Genomic DNA, 13379 nt, shown 5'->3' with positions numbered 1-13379 from the left:
CTCACCGCGTTTGGCTTGGCAGGGTAAACGCGGAAATTTAAAGCCAATTTTAGGGGTTGATACTTGTTCTAAAGGCTGTGGGGTGGGTTTAAAGGCCTAACCAAGCAAAATGACTCACCGCGTTTGGCTTGGCAGGGTAAACGCGGAAATTTAAAGCCAATTTTAGGGGTTGATACTTGTTCTAAAGGCTGTGGGGTGGGTTTAAAGGCCTAACCAAGCAAAATGACTCACCGCGTTTGGCTTGGCAGGGTAAACGCGGAAATTTAAAGCCAATTTTAGGGGTTGATACTTGTTCTAAAGGCTGTGGGGTGGGTTTAAAGGCCTAACCAAGCAAAATGACTCACCGCGTTTGGCTTGGCAGGGTAAACGCGGAAATTTAAAGCCAATTTTAGGGGTTGATACTTGTTCTAAAGGCTGTGGGATGGGTTTAAAGGCCTAACCAAGCAAAATGACTCACCGCGTTTGGCTTGGCAGGGTAAACGCGGAAATTTAAAGCCAATTTTAGGGGTTGATACTTGTTCTAAAGGCTGTGGGGTGGGTTTAAAGGCCTAACCAAGCAAAATGACTCACCGCGTTTGGCTTGGCAGGGTAAACGCGGAAATTTAAAGCCAATTTTAGGGGTTGATACTTGTTCTAAAGGCTGTGGGGTGGGTTTAAAGGCCTAACCAAGCAAAATGACTCACCGCGTTTGGCTTGGCAGGGTAAACGCGGAAATTTAAAGCCAATTTTAGGGGTTGATACTTGTTCTAAAGGCTGTGGGATGGGTTTAAAGGCCTAACCAAGCAAAATGACTCACCGCGTTTGGCTTGGCAGGGTAAACGCGGAAATTTAAAGCCAATTTTAGGGGTTGATACTTGTTCTAAAGGCTGTGGGGTGGGTTTAAAGGCCTAACCAAGCAAAATGACTCACCGCGTTTGGCTTGGCAGGGTAAACGCGGAAATTTAAAGCCAATTTTAGGGGTTGATACTTGTTCTAAAGGCTGTGGGATGGGTTTAAAGGCCTAACCAAGCAAAATGACTCACCGCGTTTGGCTTGGCAGGGTAAACGCGGAAATTTAAAGCCAATTTTAGGGGTTGATACTTGTTCTAAAGGCTGTGGGATGGGTTTAAAGGCCTAACCAAGCAAAATGACTCACCGCGTTTGGCTTGGCAGGGTAAACGCGGAAATTTAAAGCCAATTTTAGGGGTTGATACTTGTTCTAAAGGCTGTGGGATGGGTTTAAAGGCCTAACCAAGCAAAATGACTCACCGCGTTTGGCTTGGCAGGGTAAACGCGGAAATTTAAAGCCAATTTTAGGGGTTGATACTTGTTCTAAAGGCTGTGGGATGGGTTTAAAGGCCTAACCAAGCAAAATGACTCACCGCGTTTGGCTTGGCAGGGTAAACGCGGAAATTTAAAGCCAATTTTAGGGGTTGATACTTGTTCTAAAGGCTGTGGGATGGGTTTAAAGGCCTAACCAAGCAAAATGACTCACCGCGTTTGGCTTGGCAGGGTAAACGCGGAAATTTAAAGCCAATTTTAGGGGTTGATACTTGTTCTAAAGGCTGTGGGATGGGTTTAAAGGCCTAACCAAGCAAAATGACTCACCGCGTTTGGCTTGGCAGGGTAAACGCGGAAATTTAAAGCCAATTTTAGGGGTTGATACTTGTTCTAAAGGCTGTGGGATGGGTTTAAAGGCCTAACCAAGCAAAATGACTCACCGCGTTTGGCTTGGCAGGGTAAACGCGGAAATTTAAAGCCAATTTTAGGGGTTGATACTTGTTCTAAAGGCTGTGGGATGGGTTTAAAGGCCTAACCAAGCAAAATGACTCACCGCGTTTGGCTTGGCAGGGTAAACGCGGAAATTTAAAGCCAATTTTAGGGGTTGATACTTGTTCTAAAGGCTGTGGGATGGGTTTAAAGGCCTAACCAAGCAAAATGACTCACCGCGTTTGGCTTGGCAGGGTAAACGCGGAAATTTAAAGCCAATTTTAGGGGTTGATACTTGTTCTAAAGGCTGTGGGATGGGTTTAAAGGCCTAACCAAGCAAAATGACTCACCGCGTTTGGCTTGGCAGGGTAAACGCGGAAATTTAAAGCCAATTTTAGGGGTTGATACTTGTTCTAAAGGCTGTGGGATGGGTTTAAAGGCCTAACCAAGCAAAATGACTCACCGCGTTTGGCTTGGCAGGGTAAACGCGGAAATTTAAAGCCAATTTTAGGGGTTGATACTTGTTCTAAAGGCTGTGGGATGGGTTTAAAGGCCTAACCAAGCAAAATGACTCACCGCGTTTGGCTTGGCAGGGTAAACGCGGAAATTTAAAGCCAATTTTAGGGGTTGATACTTGTTCTAAAGGCTGTGGGATGGGTTTAAAGGCCTAACCAAGCAAAATGACTCACCGCGTTTGGCTTGGCAGGGTAAACGCGGAAATTTAAAGCCAATTTTAGGGGTTGATACTTGTTCTAAAGGCTGTGGGATGGGTTTAAAGGCCTAACCAAGCAAAATGACTCACCGCGTTTGGCTTGGCAGGGTAAACGCGGAAATTTAAAGCCAATTTTAGGGGTTGATACTTGTTCTAAAGGCTGTGGGATGGGTTTAAAGGCCTAACCAAGCAAAATGACTCACCGCGTTTGGCTTGGCAGGGTAAACGCGGAAATTTAAAGCCAATTTTAGGGGTTGATACTTGTTCTAAAGGCTGTGGGATGGGTTTAAAGGCCTAACCAAGCAAAATGACTCACCGCGTTTGGCTTGGCAGGGTAAACGCGGAAATTTAAAGCCAATTTTAGGGGTTGATACTTGTTCTAAAGGCTGTGGGATGGGTTTAAAGGCCTAACCAAGCAAAATGACTCACCGCGTTTGGCTTGGCAGGGTAAACGCGGAAATTTAAAGCCAATTTTAGGGGTTGATACTTGTTCTAAAGGCTGTGGGATGGGTTTAAAGGCCTAACCAAGCAAAATGACTCACCGCGTTTGGCTTGGCAGGGTAAACGCGGAAATTTAAAGCCAATTTTAGGGGTTGATACTTGTTCTAAAGGCTGTGGGATGGGTTTAAAGGCCTAACCAAGCAAAATGACTCACCGCGTTTGGCTTGGCAGGGTAAACGCGGAAATTTAAAGCCAATTTTAGGGGTTGATACTTGTTCTAAAGGCTGTGGGATGGGTTTAAAGGCCTAACCAAGCAAAATGACTCACCGCGTTTGGCTTGGCAGGGTAAACGCGGAAATTTAAAGCCAATTTTAGGGGTTGATACTTGTTCTAAAGGCTGTGGGATGGGTTTAAAGGCCTAACCAAGCAAAATGACTCACCGCGTTTGGCTTGGCAGGGTAAACGCGGAAATTTAAAGCCAATTTTAGGGGTTGATACTTGTTCTAAAGGCTGTGGGATGGGTTTAAAGGCCTAACCAAGCAAAATGACTCACCGCGTTTGGCTTGGCAGGGTAAACGCGGAAATTTAAAGCCAATTTTAGGGGTTGATACTTGTTCTAAAGGCTGTGGGATGGGTTTAAAGGCCTAACCAAGCAAAATGACTCACCGCGTTTGGCTTGGCAGGGTAAACGCGGAAATTTAAAGCCAATTTTAGGGGTTGATACTTGTTCTAAAGGCTGTGGGATGGGTTTAAAGGCCTAACCAAGCAAAATGACTCACCGCGTTTGGCTTGGCAGGGTAAACGCGGAAATTTAAAGCCAATTTTAGGGGTTGATACTTGTTCTAAAGGCTGTGGGATGGGTTTAAAGGCCTAACCAAGCAAAATGACTCACCGCGTTTGGCTTGGCAGGGTAAACGCGGAAATTTAAAGCCAATTTTAGGGGTTGATACTTGTTCTAAAGGCTGTGGATGGGTTTAAAGGCCTAACCAAGCAAAATGACTCACCGCGTTTGGCTTGGCAGGGTAAACGCGGAAATTTAAAGCCAATTTTAGGGGTTGATACTTGTTCTAAAGGCTGTGGGATGGGTTTAAAGGCCTAACCAAGCAAAATGACTCACCGCGTTTGGCTTGGCAGGGTAAACGCGGAAATTTAAAGCACAGACAACGGGGCGTCCAGAGGACGTCCATACAAGGTCCATTTCGGACGAAAGGACGTCAAATGTGGACGACTTTAGGACGTCCTAAGGACGTGAAAAATGAAACGGATCCCGTCCGTCCGATGTTGGTCCAATACGGACGTCCAAAGGGACGCGAAAAGGACGTAATATGGACTTAACTTTTGTAAATGGACGTCCTGAAGACGTTTATCAGACGTCGGGTGGACACAATGTTTGTACTTGGACGTCCTTAGGACGTTTTTCAGACGTGATTTAGACGTCCAGATGGATTTAATTTTTGTATTAGGACGTCCTTTGGACGTGATTAAAACGTGCGGGATGACCTTATTTAGTCGTCTCTATGGAGTCGTATTCTCTTTTTTAAGCTTCTTGATTGTGACATTTGCATGGTCAAAATATCTTGTTATAATTTTATTGGGTCAGAGTTTTGTTGATATAGTATTTATGTTTCTTTTCAAAAAAATTTTAATTTCGTTTATTGAATTATTCCAAGTTGACAATATATCACTAAATTCAGTTAGTTTTCTCGTCAACATAACAACAAAGGTATCAGAAAAATAAACAGAAAGATTTTGTATTTTGTCGAAACTATTATCTTCTGAAGCAAACAACTGAAACAAGTATCTGAACAGGGTGAAAAAAACTACGTACAAATTTTACGCCTTGATGAAATATATATAATTTGAAAAAGTCTAATAACAGTCTTTAACTTCTACTCTGGTTATTACTTGTGAATACATCGGACGTCTTCAAATACTTGGTGCCATTAAAGTTTGACATGCTTTTCTTTGTGTTTAAATTTGGTTTCCTTCTTTTCCTTAAAGTCGACTCAGTCAGACATTGATAAAATCGATCTGCGAACACACGTTTGAAAGTCCTTCTTCTTAATGCACAACCTTGAAAGGAAAATAATAATTTATGAAAATAATTACAAATAATATGACAAAATCAAACAAACGAATGTCTTTTTTTTAGGATAATTATTGACTATAACCTTCCGGATAGCAGTGTGCCAAAATAACTTATTAACCTATGGGACAAAGGGTGTTAATTTGTCCTTCCTTTATTTTACCCTCACACAGACCCACTGGGACCCCTCCCCACTGGAAAAATTGGCCCCGGTGGAAAATCATCCTCTAATTTTTGTCCCCATTGAAAATAATCAAATAAACCGATCCTCACTGCAAAATTTTATTCTATTTTTCTCTTCCCCACTGAATCTTCTGACTTAAAAACAAAAGAACTGAATTCCTTAGCCATAAAAAACATGGGAATAGTAATTCCTATCGAGTTTCAATCCATTATTTTTATCCCCAATTGCTGAAATAATTTAGTCTACAAAGCAAGTTTTTTGAGATCATGATGTAAGCTCCATTTCACCTTTATTGATATAAATCTGAGGGTACAGGTTTCTCCCATGAAAGGTTTTACCCAAAATCTCGGTACTTAATAAAGAGGGTATTTAGAAACTATGATCCCAGATCTGATGGATGAATCTAAGCATTTGTATCGTATTAGTATCTATGAGGTTTACCTGTAACATGTTGATGATCTTTTGGTTCAGCTAGACTGACGAGTTAGTTTTACGCAATAGTGTTGATCGAATCTGGAAAACAAAATGAGGAAAGAAAAGTTTTGATTTTGGGAAAGAGTAGAAAACCCTCAAAACCTTTATAACTACAAGCTCTTTTTTATGATAGATAGTAATGAAGCTACAACAATTTAAGAACAGTGCTAAGCTGAAATTGAATTGCAAGAAATTCAAGAGTAAAATTGGATAAAGAGCCTAAAATATCTCAATCTCGTCCTAAAATAAATACAGAAAGCAGGATTGAGGGTCAAGAAACCAAAAACTTTAATCTGATGTTATCTCAATTACGTCCTTCATTTCATTCCTAAGTGGTTAAGAATTTATCACCGGGTCACTGAAAGAGGGGTGTATTATTCGTCAATGATAAAGTTGTCTTGTGGTACCTAAAACACACCAAAGAATAGCATACCTTGCTTTGAACAATCAGTTATTTTTGCATTTTCCAGAGGGCCAGTAGGATTATGGGTACGAACCTAAAAGGTAAAGTAAGGGTATTCTGATACGAATGAAACTTAAGTTTCTCAAAGAAAACCCATATATACAATACCACACGAAAATATAATAAGACCCTTATTTTGATTAAATAATAACGCCTTTTGATCGAGAATCTTTCTCCAATTTTGTACGTCTTCCACCACAGAAGTGGGTTGTTGTCAATCAAAAGTCACAATTGCAATTCACCGGTCTCTTTTTGAACAAAATATTTTCGTGTCTCCTCTGTTTTTTCAGAAAAAATAAATTTGTACTTGCTTCCCAAAGAACTTATCAAAAAAATGAAACTTTAGAAACTCATTATGTTATGATGCCATCTAATTTTCAGAATTTTCTAGCCAATTGCAATTATTAGAGAAAAGATCGTCTTAGAAATTTCACTCACCTGAAAATGATCAATCAAAAGTCTTTGCTCCATCTTTTCAGCATAAGCTCCTTAAAAATGAAAGTGGCAAAAATAATAATCTTATCCCAACATTTTATAAACTGAAGAGCACCACATTAAAATTGGCTCACTAAAAAGTTTCAAGAAAAAGAATCAAAACAAAACATTCGAAATTTTGGCGATTTCAAAATGAATTTGTACTAGTACAGTAATCTCATGGTTATGAGGGAAATTCGGGATAAATTTCCCGAGGTCAATTTTGAAATTTTTTGAAATTTCCCGAGTGCAACGAGGGAAATTTAAAACATTTCGAAATTTGACCGAGGGTAATTTATCCAGAATTTCACGAAAACAAGCATGGGATTCCTGGTTAATCTCATGGTTCAGATTGAAATTCTAACAATCCTCAAAAACGTCAATTTAACACTGGAAATCAATCTGAAACTTTAAAAAGAGGTCTCAAAAAAGTCATAAAAACGTGAATCAAGTTTTAATTGGATAATATTCCATTTACTTAAGCCTTCTAAGTTAGTAAGAAATTCGAAAATGGTGATGAATTTCCAAACAATGGAAATTTTACTTTTGCGGGAAATTACAAAATTTAGGAGGGAAATTACAAAAGCTAGGAGGGAAATTACAAGTTCGCGGGAAATTACAAATTAACGTAAGCAAAAACGTCAATCGAATTTCAATCAACCATGAGATTACGTATTCGAATGTTTTAAAAAAAAAGAACGTTTCTAAATCAAAACATTCGAAACGCACATTAGAGAAAATATTTTTCTAAAAATTGAAAAGGCCAACCGCTTGCTAATTAAACCCAACTAAAAATAACTGAAAAACAACACAAAGTACAGAAACAAACGTTTTGAGAAAAGAAGGCCTTGTTTTATTACTTGGATGTGTATCTTAAGAAGTCTTGAATTCATGTGGCCCCTTGTGTTTTTGTTTACAAAATAGAATGGAAAAGCTTAAACCAAAAGTCGAACGAGAACACTCAAAACTTGATCAGTGGTGGAAGAAACCAGGATGTTCAGAATACAAAATGCAACAAAAAAAAATTTCTTTAAAACGCTAGGTTTTTGTGAGCCTGTGGTAATGTTTTATTCCTTCGTATAAATATATGACGGTATACTACTGTATGAAAACAAATAGAAAGAAGCAATTTTTTACCACTTACTCTTCTATAATCTTGTTACTTGTATCCTCCACTTTAAGCAATCTTTTGAACCATAAAAAGAAGATGCCGAAGATGTCAAATCACCAGAAATATTGACAAAAGGATCTTCCATGACCATCTTTGTCTTTTCCTCACGAAGTTTTGCTTTGAAAAATACTCTGTCGCCTCAAAAAATCTTATGGAGAACTTTTATAACGGGCCAATCAGATCACCGTATTTCATTTTTATTTTCAAGAAGTAGTCGGGGGGTTATTTGAACTAACTATTTATTAACTGACAGTTAGTAAAATATTATAAATTTTTTTAATGTCTTAATTGAAAAGATATGAAAATGAACTTCATATAATTGTGAAATTCTTGCCGAACGCTCCATTATTTGCATTTACAAAATCAATGTTACGAAATATTGCACCCCCGGCTACAAACATGTTTGTATACACTCGCTACCAGACTTCCAATCACCGGTCTAAATAACATAATTTTGGGCGTATTACGGACGCCTATTAGACGTCCTGAAAAAATCAAGTCCATTAAAGACGTCTTAAGGACGTTGCAATTGGACGGGGACGGGCTTTGGACGGGCGGACGTGATTCGGACGTCATATAGGCGTCCTCCGGACTTTCTGTGCCCACTGGGAAGGAACCCGGTACGAACGACATTCGGTTATTGCCACGTCAGCTGGACCTTCACACCGCTCCGGCTTCTTGTCTGGCTAGAAAACAATGGAATTTAGATCCCCAGCCTATAAAAAATGGGAATATCGACCCTCATCGAGTTTTGGTCCGTTATTTTTACCCCACTGGCTAATAAAATCCCACCGGGTTTGTGAGAAGGTAGACAACAGACTTGAAAACTTGGCCTCGAAGAATGATGTTGCTGAGATCAAAGGCATCTTTAACAAGATTAATGAGAACATTTTGTATCAGGATAAGAAGATTGCCTCACTTGAAAAAGAGTCCGTGGATCATGAGGAGAGAATTTCATTCCTTGAACAAAATTTGCTTATCCTTCAGGACAAAAATGCTGTTTTGAGTAGCACAGTAGACTTTTTGACTAAAAAAAGTGACGATCAAGAGCAGTATTCACGTAGGAGTTGTTTAAGGATCAATGGAATCGAGAAAAGGGAAAACGAATCTAGTGCTGATTGTGTTAAAAAGGTAATCGAAGTTTGTAAGGACATGGATGTTGCTATTGAACCCAAAGACATTGACAGAGCTCACCGTGTAGGCAAAGAACGCAGTACTATGATAGTCAAACTTTATTCTTTTGATAAACGTACATCGATCTACAAGGCCAGAAAAAAAGCAAAAAATAACATCAAAGTTTACTTGGATTTAACAAAAAAGCGGTTGAAATTATTGAATGAAGCTAAAGAGTTTATCACTAAGGACTGCAACGTTGATTTTGTTTTTGCGGACATCAATTGCAACACTGTTGCGAGATTGAAGTCAAACCAATACAATTTTTTTTGACAATATTGATACGTTCAAGAGTAAGATCTTGAAAACATAGAGTTTTTTTTTTGTTGTGATTTTGTTTTTCGTCAAACTCTACATTGTTTCTCTCATAACATTTTTTTAAACCATCTGCCGTTTTTGCATTTTATATAATGCCCTTTTTTCTACACTGAAAGTGATTATTAATTGCTTTTCTTTTTGTCTCTTTATCACCTGCAATTTGATTACGGGTGTGATTACCATTACATTTCTGTTTGAGTATTTTCTACCTAATTACTTTTTATGAACTCTTTTTTTCTATAACGTTTTGTCTTACCTTTTTTACTATTTTATGTGTATGTTGGAGCTACATCTGTAAGGTTTATTTTGGTTTTGGATTTGTCGAACCGGATGACTTGATATGGGAATAAGTCTACAGCAGTATAGAGCGTGCGTTGGAAATTTTAACTCTTGCAAATATCTTTTCGGGAGATTAAGTCTGTGTATTAATCTTACGTTTGGGGGGTTACCAAATCTTCTTCCCTATCGTTTCCATCTTTTCTGGTTACAATATTTTTATATACTTTTCAGCTTAATCTACTTCTTTTAGCGGGAGATATCGAGTCCAACCCGGGCCGAGAGAGAAAGATAACACCTTATCAATTTCTCATTGGAATCTAAACAGCGTTTGGGTTGATAAATTTTCAAAGATTGCTCAAATTACTGCCTTTCTGAGTGCTCATAAGTTTGACATCTTCTGTGTTGGTGAGTCGTTTCTTGATTCCTCTATCGAGAGCGATGATTCGAGGTTGAAGATAGAAAATTATGAGTTGCTCAGATGTGATCACCCATCTAACTCAAAAATAGGTGGTGTTTGTCTTTATTATAGAAGGGGTCTTTCTGTTGAGAGAAGGCCTGAGTTGTCTTCTCTTGACGAGTGCCTTGTTTGTGAAGTTAATTCTGGTTCGAAAAAAACTTCTTCTTTGTCTTCTCTACCGAACTCCTAGTCAAAATGCAGAAGAATTTTCTGCATTTAAACAAAAATTGGAGGAAACTATCAGAAAAATTCATGATGTTTCTCCTACTTTAGCTATTTTCCTCGGTGACTTTAACGCAAGAAACTCAGTTTGGTGGACTGGTGACATTACAAATTCTCAGGAGAGGACATTAGCGAGTTAGCTTCACAATATGGGTTACATCAACTAATTGATGAGCCGACTCATCTTCGTCCTGGGTGTTCTCCTACTTGCATTGATCTTATTTTTTCATCTTCGCGGACTCCTATTTTAGATTCCGGGGTTTTACCTTCACTTAATCCACGTTGCCACCACCAGATACCCTTCGTAAAACTAAACTTTCGAACTATATTCCCTCCAGCTTATAAACGCAAGATTTGGGACTTTTCTCGTGCTGATGAGAGGGGGATCGTGCTTGCCCTGAATGCCATTGATTGGGAAACCTCCTTTCTGGGACTCAACGTAGAAGATCGTGTTTCCCTTCTTTCTGAATATATACTTAATATTATTTCTAATTTTGTTCCAAATAAAACTATCACCATCAGAGACAAAGATGCGTTATGGATGACTCCTGAGATTAAGCAGATGCTTTTGGATAAGGCTAAGATATATCGTCGTTGGAGAAAATGGGGAAATCCTTTAGATGGTCAGACACTTGATGACATGGTTGACAGGTGCAGATTGGCCATCAAGACTGCCAAGGATAGTTATTTTTCTCGTCTTGGCAACTCTTTAAATGATCCAAACATAGGAAGTAAGAAATACTGGTCTACTCTGAAGCAGTTTCTGAACGTACGTAAAACCCCGAAAATTCCACCTATTCGAAATGAAAGAAACGTCCTTGTAAGTGATGTTTCTGAGAAGGCCGATATTTTTAACTCTTTTTTCTCAAACCAATGCTCACTTATCGATACTGGCAGTGTTTTGCCACCTGAACAATTTCTTACTAACTCTAGACTGGATAATCTTGTATTTGAAGAAGAAAAAATCGAGTCTATTATTAATTCTTTGAATGTTAACAAAGCCCATGGGTGGGATAATATTTCTACTCGTATGGTCAGAATCTGTGGTAAGTCTCTAGTAAAACCTTTGCTTAGCATATTCAATCTTTCTATCAACTCTGGCATCTTCCCATCACAGTGGAAGAAAGGTAACGTGGTTCCTGTCTATAAAAAGGGAGACAGGAGCATAGCCAAAAACTACAGACCAGTGTCTCTTCTTCCTGTGTTTGGAAAAATATATGAAAAGTGTATTTACGATACACTTTACAGGTATTTTGAAAACAATAACTTATTTTCTCCTTGTCAGTCTGGTTTTCGGGAGGGGGATTCCTGCATTTCTCAGTTGTTATCCATAACGCATGATATTTATACAGGGTTTGACAAAGATCCTTCTCTAGATACCAGGGGGGTGTTTTTAGATATTTCAAAGGCATTCGATCGGGTGTGGCACGATGGCTTACTCTTTAAACTTAATCTTATGGGGTGACTGGACCGTTGTTTTCCTTAATTCGCAGCTTTCTTAACGATAGGCATCAGAGAGTTGTGTTGAATGGGAAAACATCTGAGTGGAAGCGAATCAATGCTGGGGTACCTCAAGGCTCGATTCTTGGTCCATTGTTCTTCTTAATTTATATTAATGATCTTCCAAAAAACCTTGAGTCAAAACCGAAGATCTTGCTGACGATACCTCTTTATTCTCTCTTGTGATTGATCAACTCTTGAGCCTTGATGTACTTAACAGAGATCTCTCCAGGATAACTGACTGGGCTCGTCAATGGAAGATGTCTTTTAACCCTGACCCATCTAAGCAAGCCATTGAAGTCTATTTTACCTGTAGACTCACTCCTCCTAATGTTCCAGTAATCTCCTTTAATAATTCTAATATCGCGACCAGTGAGTACCAGAAACATCTTGGTTTAATCTTAGATTCAAAACTTTCTTTTGATCGCCATCTAGACGAGAAGATAAAAAAGCCAATAAAGGAATTGGTCTTATTAACCGACTTCGCAAGCATGTGCCTAGGAGATCTCTACTAACCATTTATAAATCTTTCATTAGGCCTCATCTTGATTATGGTGATATCGTATATGACCGCCCAGGAAATGCTACCTTTGTGCAGAAGCTTGAATCTATTCAATATAATGCCTGTTTAGCTATAACAGGCTGTTTTCGTGGAACGTCTCAAGAAAAACTATATTCAGAACTTGGTCTTGAAAGTCTTGCTGACAGGCGCTTTGCTAGAAGAATGACATTCTTCTATGGAATTATTAACAATTTAGCCCCTTCGTATTTACGTAACTACCTGCCAGTAAGACTTACAGCACCAGGTGGCCTTAGAACAAGAAATCCTATTTATCCTCTTAATATACGAACTGAGCGTTTCCGTAACACTTTTTTTCCGTACTGCATATCTCAGTGGAATGTTCTGGGAGGTAATATACGAGATCTACCTTCAATTAAAACTTTCAAAAAAGCAATCTATGAATTTTTGAGACCCAAGCAATAAGTTCATGAGCAATCTCATGTTTTTGATGTTCCTGACATTCAAGTAGTGATCTTTCTTAATCGACTTCGGGTCGGTTTCAGCCATCTCAACGAGCATAAATTTAGACATGGCCTCCGCGACACTTTAGACCCTTTCTGTGGTTGCCGAACTAACTCTGTTGAAAACACTCAGCACTTTCTTCTGCACTGCTCTATATATTCCCATGCAAGACAATCTTTGTTCGACAAACTTCAGACCCTAGGCATTATTTTTCATCCGCCGCTTAACCCTCCTTTTTTCTGTCGGCTTTATTATATGGGGATGAAAGTTTGAGTTCAAATCTAAATAAATCTATTCTTTGTTCTGTTGTTGAATTTCTTAACGAAACTGGAAGGTTTAGCGGTGCTTTATTTTAGGCTTTTACCTAACAATTGTAGTTTCCTTCTCCAAGATTTTTTTTGATTTTTTCTTTATTTACTTATTTATTTATTTTTACATAGTCTAGTACCTCTGGCGATATAACGTTAGTTCCTAGCGGGGGGAGGGACTATATTTTATGTTTAGTAATGTTTTGTAATATGTTTCGTAGTGTACACGTGTTTTTGTTTCAATAAAGAAAAAAAAAAAAAAAAAAAAAAAAAAAAAGAATTTTAAGTAAATTCGAAGCAAATTGGGGAAGTAAATCCTTCGCTAGACTTTTGAAAGATATTCCGCGTGAAAAGAAACGATCAATCATCATTCATTCCAAAAGCGGCGCAAATATTAAAGCCTC

At 38.7% G+C, this 13379-nt stretch overlaps 1 long non-coding RNA gene across 2 annotated transcripts; it reads right to left on the bottom strand.

Moving 5' to 3' along the window:
* Window positions 1-4496: 4496 nt before the first annotated feature.
* Window positions 4497-7951, bottom strand: LOC136817532 (uncharacterized). 2 transcript variants are annotated; one of them, XR_010848112.1, is made up of 5 exons: window positions 7668-7951; window positions 6488-6537; window positions 6020-6083; window positions 5554-5625; window positions 4497-4915 (listed from the first exon to the last, which is right to left on the bottom strand). It is a non-coding gene; the product is annotated as an uncharacterized lncRNA (long non-coding RNA). The 2 variants fall into 2 exon arrangements; XR_010848111.1 differs by lacking the exon at window positions 7668-7951 and having other exon boundaries at window positions 6488-6660.
* Between the last annotated feature and the right edge of the window lie 5428 nt (window positions 7952-13379).

This window comes from Clytia hemisphaerica, unplaced genomic scaffold (assembly GCF_902728285.1).
Source record: "Clytia hemisphaerica strain Z4C2 unplaced genomic scaffold, Clytia hemisphaerica genome assembly, whole genome shotgun sequence".
Classification (NCBI taxonomy): domain Eukaryota; kingdom Metazoa; phylum Cnidaria; class Hydrozoa; order Leptothecata; family Clytiidae; genus Clytia; species Clytia hemisphaerica.
This window is presented reverse-complemented; position numbering and strand designations above follow the sequence as displayed.